Source organism: Oncorhynchus nerka, linkage group LG14 (genome assembly GCF_034236695.1).
Source record: "Oncorhynchus nerka isolate Pitt River linkage group LG14, Oner_Uvic_2.0, whole genome shotgun sequence".
In the NCBI taxonomy this organism is placed as follows: domain Eukaryota; kingdom Metazoa; phylum Chordata; class Actinopteri; order Salmoniformes; family Salmonidae; genus Oncorhynchus; species Oncorhynchus nerka.
Window position 1 is genome coordinate 24,165,866 of NC_088409.1, and position 13,254 is coordinate 24,179,119.

The 13,254-nt window shown below is 45.4% G+C and overlaps 1 long non-coding RNA gene across 1 annotated transcript; it reads left to right on the forward strand.

The window, feature by feature from the left end:
• The first annotated feature begins 1,148 nt into the window (after nucleotides 1-1,148).
• On the forward strand, nucleotides 1,149-11,206 carry LOC115126947 (uncharacterized). The gene is made up of 3 exons (XR_003863272.2): nucleotides 1,149-1,706; nucleotides 6,530-6,648; nucleotides 9,422-11,206. It is a non-coding gene; the product is annotated as an uncharacterized LOC115126947 (long non-coding RNA).
• The last annotated feature ends 2,048 nt before the right edge of the window (nucleotides 11,207-13,254 follow it).

The following is a 13,254-nucleotide window of genomic DNA, read 5'->3' on the forward strand; positions in this document are numbered from 1 at the left end:
AGCACAGATTTAAGGTTAGGGGGGCGGCAAGGGGAAGGTGGGCTGGGTGGGCTGGGTGGGTAAACCACAAGATGTTATATTTAGACTTCCCATCACTTCACAATCTGCCATCTCTCTCTCTCTCACACACACACACATACACATACACATGCACACACACATACACACACACACACACACACACACACACACACACACACACACACACACACACACACACACACATACACACACACACAGGGGAGGTGTTTGAGAGAAGGGGGGTGTATGCAGGAGCAAAGAGCGCAAGATGCAAAACTTAGAAAGGATAAGGTGATTCCTTCTGCTGTGTAGTTACCACTTCAAACAGGAAGCTGATGTGTGTGTAGTTTGCTACGAGGGGAGGGGTGTGTGCGCCGTGCGTGTGACTCTAACCTCATTCTCTCTCTAGTGTGTCTCAAGATTCTTGCATCAGCCCTGTGTTGTCAGACACTCTTCAGTCTCCCTTCTGCTCTGGAAACAGTGAATCACTAAATATCCTCTTTACCAAAAATTGGATTTTGAATTGCCTTCAGTATATCGCAAGATCACACACACACACACACACACACACACACACAGTGAGATATTATTCTTACATGAAAGTCCCCCAGCTGTTTCAGTAGAGTGGGTGTCCCCCAGCTACCGTAGCCTGTACTGCTTCTAGTCTTCTCAGAATTTGGGGCGAAGTCTCTAAGAGTTATTATAAGGAGATTGGAGTTATTTTAACACTCAGCAAGCCACCATGAGACGGCTGTTTTGTCATAGCTGTCGGTAAATATATGGCAGGGGATGTGACTTGTGACTGAGGCTGAGTAGTAGCCTACATATCTACTGTATATACTGTATGTGCACCTGCTGGTTTCTCTGTCTCTATGGTCACCTCTTGTCTTGGTCGCCATGGCTTCATTTGCAAATGAAATGCTTAAGGTGCGCATAGAGAGAGAGATGCAGGGAGGTGGGAAAGAGAGAGAGAGATGTACAGTAACAGCCTGACAGAGGTAGATAAACTGCACGAGCACCATAAATAGCGCGTTTAAATAAGGCGATCCATTTCAAGTGGAAATGTCCGCTGCAGCTGGCACACGCATATGCCCTCAAACGATTATCTCCATCTCTGTGCCCACCTCTTTAGCCCCGCTGTGATCCCTCACAGACCTTCAACCTGCCCCGCGAGTCTCTATAACAACATGCCCACCTCGGCCCTCCTTCCCTCCCACCTCGCTACGACAGACACTGTCGCTGGCCTATCGCACCGTGGCCGACCCCTGTGCCCTGCCCACCCCAGCGGTCCCTCTCCAGCCCCGCCAGAGCCAATCCGCAGCGGGGTGTAAAGTAGGGCAAGCCGCTTCCTGGTTCAAGGAGGAGTTGCCTGGAGTTGGAATGGGCTAGCGGAGTCAGAGAGGGGGGAGAACAGCCCAGCGAGCCGGCGGTCTGCAAAGAGAGAGCCGAGGCAGGGGGATATAAACGCCGGCAGAGAGACAAGAAGAAGCTGATATTACAGAGAACTCCCGGGCAATACGTGGTTCGTCAGAGGGACTGGTGTGAGAGTTTGGACAGTCCCGAGAGAGCAGTGACCCCCGGGGAGCGACGAGGGGGGGAGAGAGGCTGGTGGGAGTGAATCCAGGAAGTACCGAAGCCGGTCAGGTGGGACGCGACGAGATAACATAGGTGACACCGGCGCACAGGTAAACCCGCTCCCTCACTCGCTCTCTGTTTTGGGGGGTTATTATGGAATTCTTAAAGTTAGGACTTTACGCTTGTCTTTCCCATTTTCTATAACAACCGCTCCTGACCCCCCCCCGTCCTAACCGGGGTTACGGGAGGACTACGTCATGGGTATTCGGTAACTCCTGTGTGACGTGTCGACAATTTCTCCATATGATTTTCGCGCTCTCTTTTCCTAGAGGCTTATTTTGACACAAGAACACATACTATTTAAATGACATTAGCAGAGAATATTTATGTGGTCTCAGGTTAGTTGTTGTGTGTTGCTACCTGTGTGGATGTGGCCAGGTGAACAAGCAGGGTCGACGGGTACACTTCTGGAGGCTTGGCTTCTAATTATAGCAGCGAACACCGGCTGACATCCAAAACCTAACCTGTTCTCACGCACATCGCCGGCCTCTGTAGGCAATAAGCCATGTGCTCCACCACAGGGCAACTTTGGCCACGAATTATATTATTCCACGACCCTTTCAGTGGGCTATGCTGTTGTCACCACACGTTGACATATCCTTTATCTTAAATTCTATAGCTCTGTTGCTGATGTAATGTTCTTGAAATGTATATTAATGCTGGATGGATGAGGGCTTTTAAATGTATAAAACTTAGGCTATGGATGATGGGAGGCTGTCATGTGTGCCTGTGACTGCATGAGTGTAGTGTGTGTGGGTGTGTGGGTTGCTGACTCGCCCCTCTTGTGGTACAGACAGACCTGCTGAACCTGCCAAACTGGCTTGGGTTTGGTCCTCTGTCTGAGTTTGTTGTTTGATATACCACTTTATGGACACCATGTTATTAGTCCAATCCACTGAAGGGTTTCTGGTCTACAATGTTTATTTTTCACACAATAGTTCTCCAAACAGTGTTGGGTCTAGACCTGAACTTCAGTGCACCTGGAAGGAATAAGGAAAACATTTGCCCTGTAACAGCATGTAGGCTAATATTTGTACTGTGGGTTTCCGTGTGTGATCTTGACAAATAGGTATTGTTGACGTCTTTGATGCAGATTAGATTTGTCACCAATCCCAACTCTGTGAATAATTCCACTATTTAGTGTGAGAGATGGAAGGGAAAAGAGAGCGAGAAGCAGATACAGTTCTGCACTGTCAACCCTAATTGCCACTTGTCTGAATTGAAGCAGTCTTACTACCAACTCAATGACAGTTGGGAGACCTGGAAAGTCTGTGTAGACTGTCTTTGGCTTAGTGGTAACTGATCTACCCCTCCCTCTCTTCTCATCTCTCTTTCTGGTGTCATAGTAACTTAATTACTCTGGTCATTTACTAGATCGGACTGTTCTCATGACCCCTCTCTCTCCCTACCACACACATGTTCACATGTACACACTCACAAACACCCAATTACATTTACATGCACCTTCTCAATTATGACAGATAATGGGTATAGTCTCTGCTCTTGCCACTGAGTATGGGATAGTGCAGTGTGTGTGTCTGAGGATGTCTGTGGTCCTACACAGGTGTGTGCTGTGCCTGTTTCCCAGCCCTGTTCATTGTTAGTGTAGGCCACTTCTGCTCTGTGGCCTGGTGAAGTGGGAAGTGGTCTTTCTCCATCCCCCACCCTGAACCCCTCACCATGTCTAACACATCATCTGACACACTGTGTGTTTAGGTTCATTTTCTTTCTTTTTATTCACTCTTTATATACCACTTCTCGTTTATCTTTTGATCTCCTGTTTGTCTCTCTTTTCCTTCACTTATTCCCTCAGTATTTGACCCCGTTCCTTCCCTGTGTCTCTGTCTCACGAAGCAGATATGAAATACTGTGCCTAGAGAAAGTATTCAACCCCCTTGACTTATCCAAGGTTTCGTTGCATCAAAGTGGGATTCAAATGGGTTTCATTGTTTGTTTTTTTGTCAATGATCTAAACAAAATACTCTGATGTCCAAGTGGAAGAAAAATTCCCACATTTTGTTGTGTTAATAGCCTGAAATTTAAAATTGTTTCAATTGAGATTTTTGGGTCACTGATCTACAGACAATACCCTATAATGTCAAAGTGGAATTATGTTTTTTATTTCTTTTATTTTTACAAATTAATTACAAATGAAAAGCTGAAATGTCTTGAGTCAGTAAGTATTCAACCCCTTTGTTAAATCAAGCCAGGAGTCCAAATGTGCTTAACAAGTCACATAATAAGTTGCATGGACTCACTCTGTGTGCAATAATAGTGTTTAACATGATTTTTAAATGACTACCTCATCTCTGTATCCCACACATACAATTATCTGTAAGGTCCCTCAGTCGAGCAGTGAATTTACAACACAGATTCAACCATTGTCCTGCTGAAAGGGGAATTCATCTCCCAGTGTCTGGTGGAAAGCAGACTGAATCAGGTTATTGTCCTGCTGAAAGGGGAATTCATCTCCCAGTGTCTGGTGGAAAGCAGACTGAATCAGGTTATTGTCCTGCTGAAAGGGGAATTCATCTCCCAGTGTCTGGTGGAAAGCAGACTGAATCAGGTTATTGTCCTGCTGAAAGGGGAATTCATCTCCCAGTGTCTGGTGGAAAGCAGACTGAATCAGGTTTTCCTCTAGGATTTGACCTGTGCTTAGCTCCATTCAGTTTATTTATTTATCCTGAAAAACTCCCCAGTCCTTAACGATTACAAGCATACCCATAGCAAGATGTAGTCACTATTATACTTGAAAATATGGAGAGTGGTACTCAGTCATGTGTTGGATTTGCCCTCAACATGAGTTGCTATGCCAATTTTTTTTGCAGTATTACTTTAGTGCCTTGTTGCAAACAGGATGCCTGTACAGAATATTTTCATTCTGTACAGGCTACCTTATTTTCACTCTGCCAATTAGGTTAGTATTGTGGAGTAACTACAATGCTGTTGATCCATACTCTGGTTTCTCCCATCACAGCCATTAAACTCTTTTGAACTGTTTTACTGTCACCACTGGCCTCATGGTGAAATCCCTGAGCAGTTTCCTTCCTTTCCAGCAACTTAGTTATGAAGGACGCCTGTATCTTTGTAGTGACTGGGTGTATTGAGACACCATCCAAAGTGTAATTCAAAACTTCACAATGCTCAAAGGGATATTCAATGTCTGCTCTTTCATGTTGGATGGGGAGCGTCGCTGCACAGCTATTTTCAGGTCCCTTCAGAGATGTTCAATCGGGTTCAAGTCCGGGCTCTGGCTGGGCCACTCAAGGTCATTCAGAGACTTGCCCGAAGCCACTCCTGCATTGTCTTGGCTGTGTGTTTAGGGTTGTTGTCCTGTTAGAAGGTGACCCTTCGCCCCAGTCTGAGGTTCTGAGCGCTCTGGAGCAGGTTTTCATCAAGGATCTCTGTACTTTGCTCCGTTCATCTTTCCCTCAATCCTGACTAGTCTCCAAGTCCCTACCGCTGAAAAACATCAACAAAGCATGATTCTGCCACCACCATGCTTCACTGTAGGGATGGTGCCAGGTTTCCTCCAGATGTGACACTTGGCATTCAGGCCAAAGACTTCAATCTTGGTTTCATCAGACCAGAGAATCTTGTTTCTCATGGTGTGAGAGTCCTTTTGGTGCTTTTTGGCAAACTCCAAACATGCTGTCATGTGCCTTTTACTGAGGAGTGGCTTCCGTCTGGTGACTCTACCATAAAGGCTTGATTGGTGGAGTGCTGCAGAGATGGTTGTCCTTCTGGAAGGTTCTCTCATCTTCACAGAGGAACTCTGGAGCGCTGTCAGAGTGACCATCGGGTTCTTGGTTACGTCCCTGACCAAGGTCCTTCTCCCCCGATTGCGCAGTCAGTTCTAGGAAGAGTCTTGGTGGTTCCAAACTTCTTCCATTTAAGAATGATGTAGGCCTCTGTGTTTTCGGGGACCTTCAATGCTGCAGAAATGTTTTGGTACCCTTCCCCAGATCTGTGCCTCAACCCTGTCTCGGAGCTCTACGGACAAGTCCTTCGACCTCATGGCTTGGTTTTTGCTCTGACATGCACTGTCAACTGTGGGACCTTATATAGACAGGTGTGTGTGCCGTTCCAAATCATGTCCAATCAATTTAATTTACCATAGATGACAAATCAAGTTGTAGAAACATCTCAATAATTATCATTTGAACAGGATGCACCTGAGATCAATTTTAAGTCTTATAGCAAAGGGTCTGAGTACTTGTGTAAATAAGGTATTTCTAATGTTTAATAAATTAGCAAAATAAAAATGTTTTTCACTTTGTCGTTATGGGGTATTGTGTGTAGATTTTATGAGGAAAAACAATATTTAATCAATTTTAGAATAAGGCTGTAACGTAACAAAATGTAGAAAAGGTGAAGGAGTCCTGAATACTTTCAGAATGCACTGTACAGTATGTGCTTGAAATTCACTACTCGACTGAGGGACCTTACAGATAATTCTATGTCTGGGGTACAGAGATGGGGTGGTCATTCATATCATGTTAACCACTACTATTGCACACAGAGTGAGTCGCTGCAATTTATTATGTGATTTGTTAAGCAAATTTGTACTCATGAACCTATTTTGGCTTGTCATAACAAAGAGGTTGAATACTTATTGACTCAAGGCATTTTGACATTTTTATAAATTAATCTAAATTCCCCTTTGACATTCTAGGATATTGTGTGTAGATTAGTGACACAAAATCTCAATTTAATCCATTTTAAATTCAGGCTGTAACACAAAAAAAAGGGGGTTGAATAGTTTCTGAAGACACTGTATGTGTATCTTGGTGTCAATCTGTCAGTCCTCTGGGATCAATAAAGTTTGTTCAAATCCAAATCATCTAACCATCCAAACATCTCATCCCCTCAGCTTTGTATCCCTGGAAACCTTTTGGCTCCGCTGGAAAAGAATAGAAGCAGGAAGAAGTGGAAAATAGAGAGGGAGGAAGAGAGCAGGGACCCGTCCTCCTCTGAGTTTATGGACTGGAGGTAAGAGGTGTGGAATGTTGAGTGTTGCACATTAACTGCATTGAACTAAAGAAAGTATTATTGTCCCAGTCGCTGACAGCGCGTGTCCTACTATAGGTATAGAAACTAGAGATTATATTACATGGCTACCCTGGGGTGCTGCAGGCTACTCTCATTTTAAAAAAATCTGTGAACCTTCATACATGTTAAAATGTGTTGAATGACGGCACCCCCATAAGATAGTGATTTTAGTGCAGTCCAGTATGTGTCAGGAAGGAACCCTCCAGAGTCTCACTCTGTCTTCTTTCACTGATACTCAGCCAGGCTTTTGGACTCAGTGTTTGGAATACGGTTCACTTGAACATGCAAATCCAAGCGCCAGCAATGGCTACATTTACATAAAGTCATTTAGCAAACGCTGTACTTAGAGTTAGTGTGTGGGTGGGTGTGTGTGTGTTCGCGAGCAAGTGACAGATCATGTGATTGGGGCCGTGCAGAAGTGTGACCAGTGTGTGTGTGTGTTATAGTAGGGTGGTGGGGGGGGTGTAACAACAGTGAATGGTCTTTAAAGGAAAGAGGAACATTTTAAGATCACACACACACACACACACACACACACACACACACAATTCCAGTAAGTATATGAATTAGGGCATGTGGCCCCGTATATAAATTCCCCCTGTTCACAATAGGGGTTTCAGTTTCAGATACATACAGTAGGCTGAGTGGGAGGACAAGACAGGGGGAGAGAGAGGGGGAGGACAAAGTCCCCCTCTTTACTCAGCATCAGCAGATTTAAGAGCTTCTTCCCTTCCTTTCCTTCTATACCTTTACTCCTTCATATCAAATGTATCTTCCTCTCATCCCCCCATCATCCCTTCATACATCTCCCTGTTCCCCTACACCACCCATTCAGTCCTCCTTTATCTGCTCAGCTCCTTCATCCCTTCATACCTCTCCCTGTTCCCCTACACCACCCATTCAGTCCTCCTTTATCTGCTCAGCTCCTTCATCCCTTCATACATCTCCCTGTTCCCCTACACCACCCATTCAGTCCTCCTTTATCTGCTCAGCTCCTTCATCCCTTCATACATCTCCCTGTTCCCCTACACCACCCATTCAGTCCTCCTTTATCTGCTCAGCTCCTTCATCCATCCATACTCCCTTCATACATCTCCCTGTTCCCCTACACCACCCATTCAGTCCTCCTTTATCTGCTCAGCTCCTTCGTCCATCCATACTCCCTTCATACCTCTCCCTGTTCCCCTACACCACCCATTCAGTCCTCCTTTATCTGCTCAGCTCCTTCATCCATCCATACTCCCTTCATACCTCTCCCTGTTCCCCTACACCACCCATTCAGTCCTCCTTTATCTGCTCAGCTCCTTCATCCCTTCATACATCTCCCTGTTCCCCTACACCACCCATTCAGTCCTCCTTTATCTGCTCAGCTCCTTCATCCATCCATACTCCCTTCATACATCTCCCTGTTCCCCTACACCACCCATTCAGTCCTCCTTTATCTGCTCAGCTCCTTCGTCCATCCATACTCCCTTCATACATCTACCTGTTCCCCTACACCACCCATTCAGTCCTCCTTTATCTGCTCAGCTCCTTCATCCCTTCATACATCTCCCTGTTCCCCTACACCACCCATTCAGTCCTCCTTTATCTGCTCAGCTCCTTCATCCCTTCATACATCTCCCTGTTCCCCTACACCACCCATTCAGTCCTCCTTTATCTGCTCAGCTCCTTCATCCCTTCATACATCTCCCTGTTCCCCTACACCACCCATTCAGTCCTCCTTTATCTGCTCAGCTCCTTCATCCCTTCATACATCTCCCTATTCCCCTACACCACCCATTCAGTCCTCCTTTATCTGCTCAGCTCCTTCATCCCTTCATACCTCTCCCTGTTCCCCTACACCACCCATTCAGTCCTCCTTTATCTGCTCAGCTCCTTCATCCCTTCATACCTCTCCCTGTTCCCCTACACCACCCATTCAGTCCTCCTTTATCTACTCAGCTCCTTCGTCCATCCATACTCCCTTCATACATCTACCTGTTCCCCTACACCACCCATTCAGTCCTCCTTTATCTGCTCAGCTCCTTCGTCCATCCATACTCCCTTCATACCTCTCCCTGTTCCCCTACACCACCCATTCAGTCCTCCTTTATCTGCTCAGCTCCTTCGTCCATCCATACTCCCTTCATACATCTACCTGTTCCCCTACACCACCCATTCAGTCCTCCTTTATCTGCTCAGCTCCTTCGTCCATCCATACTCCCTTCATACATCTCCCTGTTCCCCTACACCACCCATTCAGTCCTCCTTTATCTGCTCAGCTCCTTCGTCCCTTCATACATCTCCCTGTTCCCCTACACCACCCATTCAGTCCTCCTTTATCTGCTCAGCTCCTTCGTCCATCCATACTCCCTTTCCATATTCCCTCATTTTCCCACTCTTAGAAGGGTTGAACTTTTAGACTACTCTATTAGCGCCATCATAGAGTTTCTGCATATTATCCATTATTCCATTCACACACAGTGGTCAGAGTCAGGGACATGTTCTGTTTGGTTATTACCATATAAGGGCAGTAAAAACCTTTGAACCAATACACTTCATGTAGGCCTTAACCATAATGTTGAGATGCTGTGCCACTGACTAAGGTACTCTACTGAATGTTCATGGACCCCACAGCCTAGTTTGCCTCCAGTAGATCTGTCTCACTAGAGGAAGTAGTGCATTTGGCGTTTCTCCTTTTTCAGTCTCCAGTTTCTGTTGTGTTTCACAGCCCTCTCTCTCTCGACCACCGGCCTGCCAGCCTACCAACGCACACCACCCGCCTACTGCCAGGGGGATGGAAGAGCAGGAAGTGGCAATACTTTACTTCCTGTAATGACAGACACCCCTTTAAGATGAAAAGAGTGTTAAAAAGTAGTGACAGAGAACATGATGAGTTTTTCTGGTAATGGTGTAAATGTTGGTGTAGATAGTGAGGGGGCGTTGCTCATAAACAGGTACAGTGAGCCAGCGGTTCAGGGAAAGAGAGACAATGACACACCGCAGAGAATCATCTCCTGTATCTTGTTGTGAAAATGACCCCTAACCTTTTAGATACATTTTGATGAGAAATGACAGCTTGATGTTGTAGCTGTTGTAAGTACAGTACCATGAGAAGGCAGTATTCCAGACATTGAGAGTGCGGTATTCGATGAGCTCTAATTCGTTAAGCACCAGTAGAATTTTCCCCGTCAACGTTTGAATCTTTAGTCAAAGTGCTGTACTGCTGTAATTGGACGAGAGATGGGTGGGTGTTCTGACCAGTGACAGTAAGGCAGACATTCTGTTGTGTTTCTCAAAGGACAGCTGAAATAACCGCATATTCTATGTATCAACCGTTTCAGCCACGGATTATAGTAAAAGCAACCGCTCACCCCCCTGTTGACAAAGCCCAGAAAACACTACTACAGTATCGTCCTGATGATGTCAACGAAGTGTTCCGCCTTTTGAGCTTTACGACCTCTGATTGGGACTGTTAAACTAAACACACACTGTTCGTCACATGTTGACATGGTCTGGAGAAGATATCAGACTGTCATTGTTTTTTTATACTCTAGTTTCCGTTTCCCTGTCCCCTACTGCTATCAATATCTCTCTTTCTCCCTGTCCCCTACCACTATCAATATCTCTCTTTCTCCCTGTCCCCTACCTCTATCAATCTCTCTTTCTCCCTGTCCCCTACCACTATCAATATCTCTCTTTCTCTCTGTCCCCTACCGCTATCAATATCTCTCTTTCTCTCTGTCCCCTACCGCTATCAATATCTCTCTTTCTCCCTGTCCCCTACCACTATCAATATCTCTCTTTCTCCCTGTCCCCTACCGCTATCAATATCTCTCTTTCTCCCTGTCCGCTACCGCTATCAATATCTCTCTTTCTCCCTGTCCCCTACCGCTATCAATATCTCTCTTTCTCTCTGTCCCCCACCGCTATCAATATCTCTCTTTCTCTCTGTCCCCTACCGCTATCAATATCTCTCTTTTTCTTCCTGTAGGCATATACCGTATAAGTTATATACTGTCTCTTTCTAATAGCTGACATGGTTGTTCCTCCTTTACTTTTCTGTCTGTTTTGTCATCCATTTATCTCTCCATCTCACCTCGTGGTTGTCAGTCCTCACTGCAGAGGAAGAGGAAGCCGATCAGGATCAGTTAGTTTTGCGACATCGGTGTGTGTGTTTGTAGGGGTTTGTGTCTATGTGCGTGTTTGTCTGTCTGTGTGGGTGTGTATGTGTCTGTGTGTGTTTGTTTGTAGGGGTATGTGTCTATGAGCATGTATCTCTGTATGAGTGTGTGTCTTGTCTGTGTGTGTTTGTAGGGGTGTCTGAGCATGTATCTCTGTGTATGGGTGTGTGTCTGTCTGTGTGGGTGTGTATGTGTCTGTGTTTGTTTGTAGGGGTATGTGTCTATGAGCATGTATCTCTGTGTATGGGTGTGGGTGTGTCTGTGTGTGTGTGTGTTTGTTTGTAGGGATATGTGTCTATGAGCATGTATCTCTGTGTGTGTGTGTCTGTGTTTGTGTGTGTCTATGAGCATGTATTTGTAGGGGTGTGTGTCTGTGTTTGTTTGTAGGGGTATGTGTCTATGAGCATGTATCTGTGTGTGTGTGTGTCTGTGTTTGTTTGTAGGGGTATGTGTCTATGAGCATGTATCTCTGTGTATGGGTGTGTGTGTCTGTGTTTGTTTGTAGGGGCATGTGTCTATGAGCATGTATCGCTGTGTGTATGTGTCTGTGTGTGTTTGTAGGGGTATGTGTCTATGAGCATGTATCTCTGTGTATGGGTGTGTGTGTCTGTGTTCGTTTGTAAGGATATGTGTCTATGAGCATGTATCTCTGTGTATGGGTGTGTGTGTATGTGTCTGTGTTTGTTTGTAGGGGTATGTGTCTATGAGCATGTATCTCTGTGTATGGGTGTGTGTGTGTATGTGTCTGTGTTTGTTTGTAGGGGTATGTGTCTATGAGCATGTATCTCTGTGTATGGGTGTGTATGTGTGTGTTTGTAGGGATATGTGTCTATGAGCATGTATCTCTGTGTGTGTATGTGTGTGTTTGTAGGGGTATGTGTCTATGAGCATGTATCTCTGTGTATGGATGGGTGTGTGTGTGTGTGTGTGTGTGTGTGTGTGTGTGTGTGTGTTTGTAGGGGTATGTGTCTATGAGCATGTATCTCTGTGTATGGGTGTGTGTGTGTGTGTTCGTTTGTAGGGGTATGTGTCTATGAGCATGTATCTCTGTGTATGGGTGTGTGTGTCTGTGTTCGTTTGTAGGGGTATGTGTCTATGAGCATGTATCTCTGTGTATGGGTGTGTGTGTGTGTGTGTGTGTGTGTGTGTGTGTGTGTGTGTGTGTGTGTGTGTGTGTGTGTGTGTTTGTAGGGGTATGTGTCTATGAGCATGTATCTCTGTGTATGGGTGTGTGTGTCTGTGTTCGTTTGTAGGGGTATGTGTCTATGAGCATGTATCTCTGTGTATGGGTGTGTGTGTGTGTGTGTGTAGGGGTATGTGTCTATGAGCATGTATCTCTGTGTATGGGTGTGTGTGTCTGTGTTCGTTTGTAGGGGTATGTGTCTATGAGCATGTATATCTGTGTGTGTGTGTGTCTGTGTGTTTGTAGGGGTATGTGTCTATGAGCATGTATCTCTGTGTATGTGTCTGTGTGTGTCTGTGTTTGTTTGTAGGGGTATGTGTCTATGAGCATGTATCTCTGTGTATGGGTGTGTGTCTGTGTGTGTGGGTGTGTATGTGTCTGTGTGTGTTTGTAGGGGTGTGTCTATGAGCATGTATTTCTGTGTGTGGGTGTGTCTGTGTCTGTGTGTGTGTTTGTTTGTAGGGGTATGTGTCTATGAGCATGTATCTCTGTGTATGGGTGTGTGTGTGTGGGTGTGTATGTGTCTGTATGTGTTTGTAGGGGTATGTGTCTATGAGCATGTATCTCTGTATGGGTGTGTGTGTCTGTGTTCGTTTGTAGGGGTATGTGTCTATGAGCATGTATCTCTGTGTATGTGTCTGTGTTTGTTTGTAGGGGTATGTGTCTATGAGCATGTATCTCTGTGTATGGGTGTGTATGTGTGTGTTTGTAGGGATATGTGTCTATGAGCATGTATCTCTGTGTATGGGTGTGTGTGTCTGTGTTCGTTTGTAGGGGTATGTGTCTATGAGCATGTATATCTCTGTGTGTGTGTGTGTGTGTGTGTGTGTGTGTCTCTGTGTGTGTTTGTAGGGGTATGTGTCTATGAGCATGTATCTCTGTGTATGGGTGTGTGTCTGTGTGTGTGGGTGTGTATGTGTCTGTGTGTGCTTGTGGGGCGGCAGGGTAGCCTAGTGGTTAGAGCGTTGGACTAGTAACCGGAAGGTTGCAAGTTCAAACCCCCGAGCTGACAAGGTACAAATCTGTCGTTCTGCCCCTGAACAGGCAGTTAACCCACTGTTCCTAGGCCGTCATTGAAAATAAGAATTTGTTCTTAACTGACTTGCCTAGTTGAATAAAGGTCAAATAAAAAAATTTTTAAATGAGCATGTATCTCTGTGTATGGGTGTGTGTGTGTGTTTGTAGGGGTATGTGTCT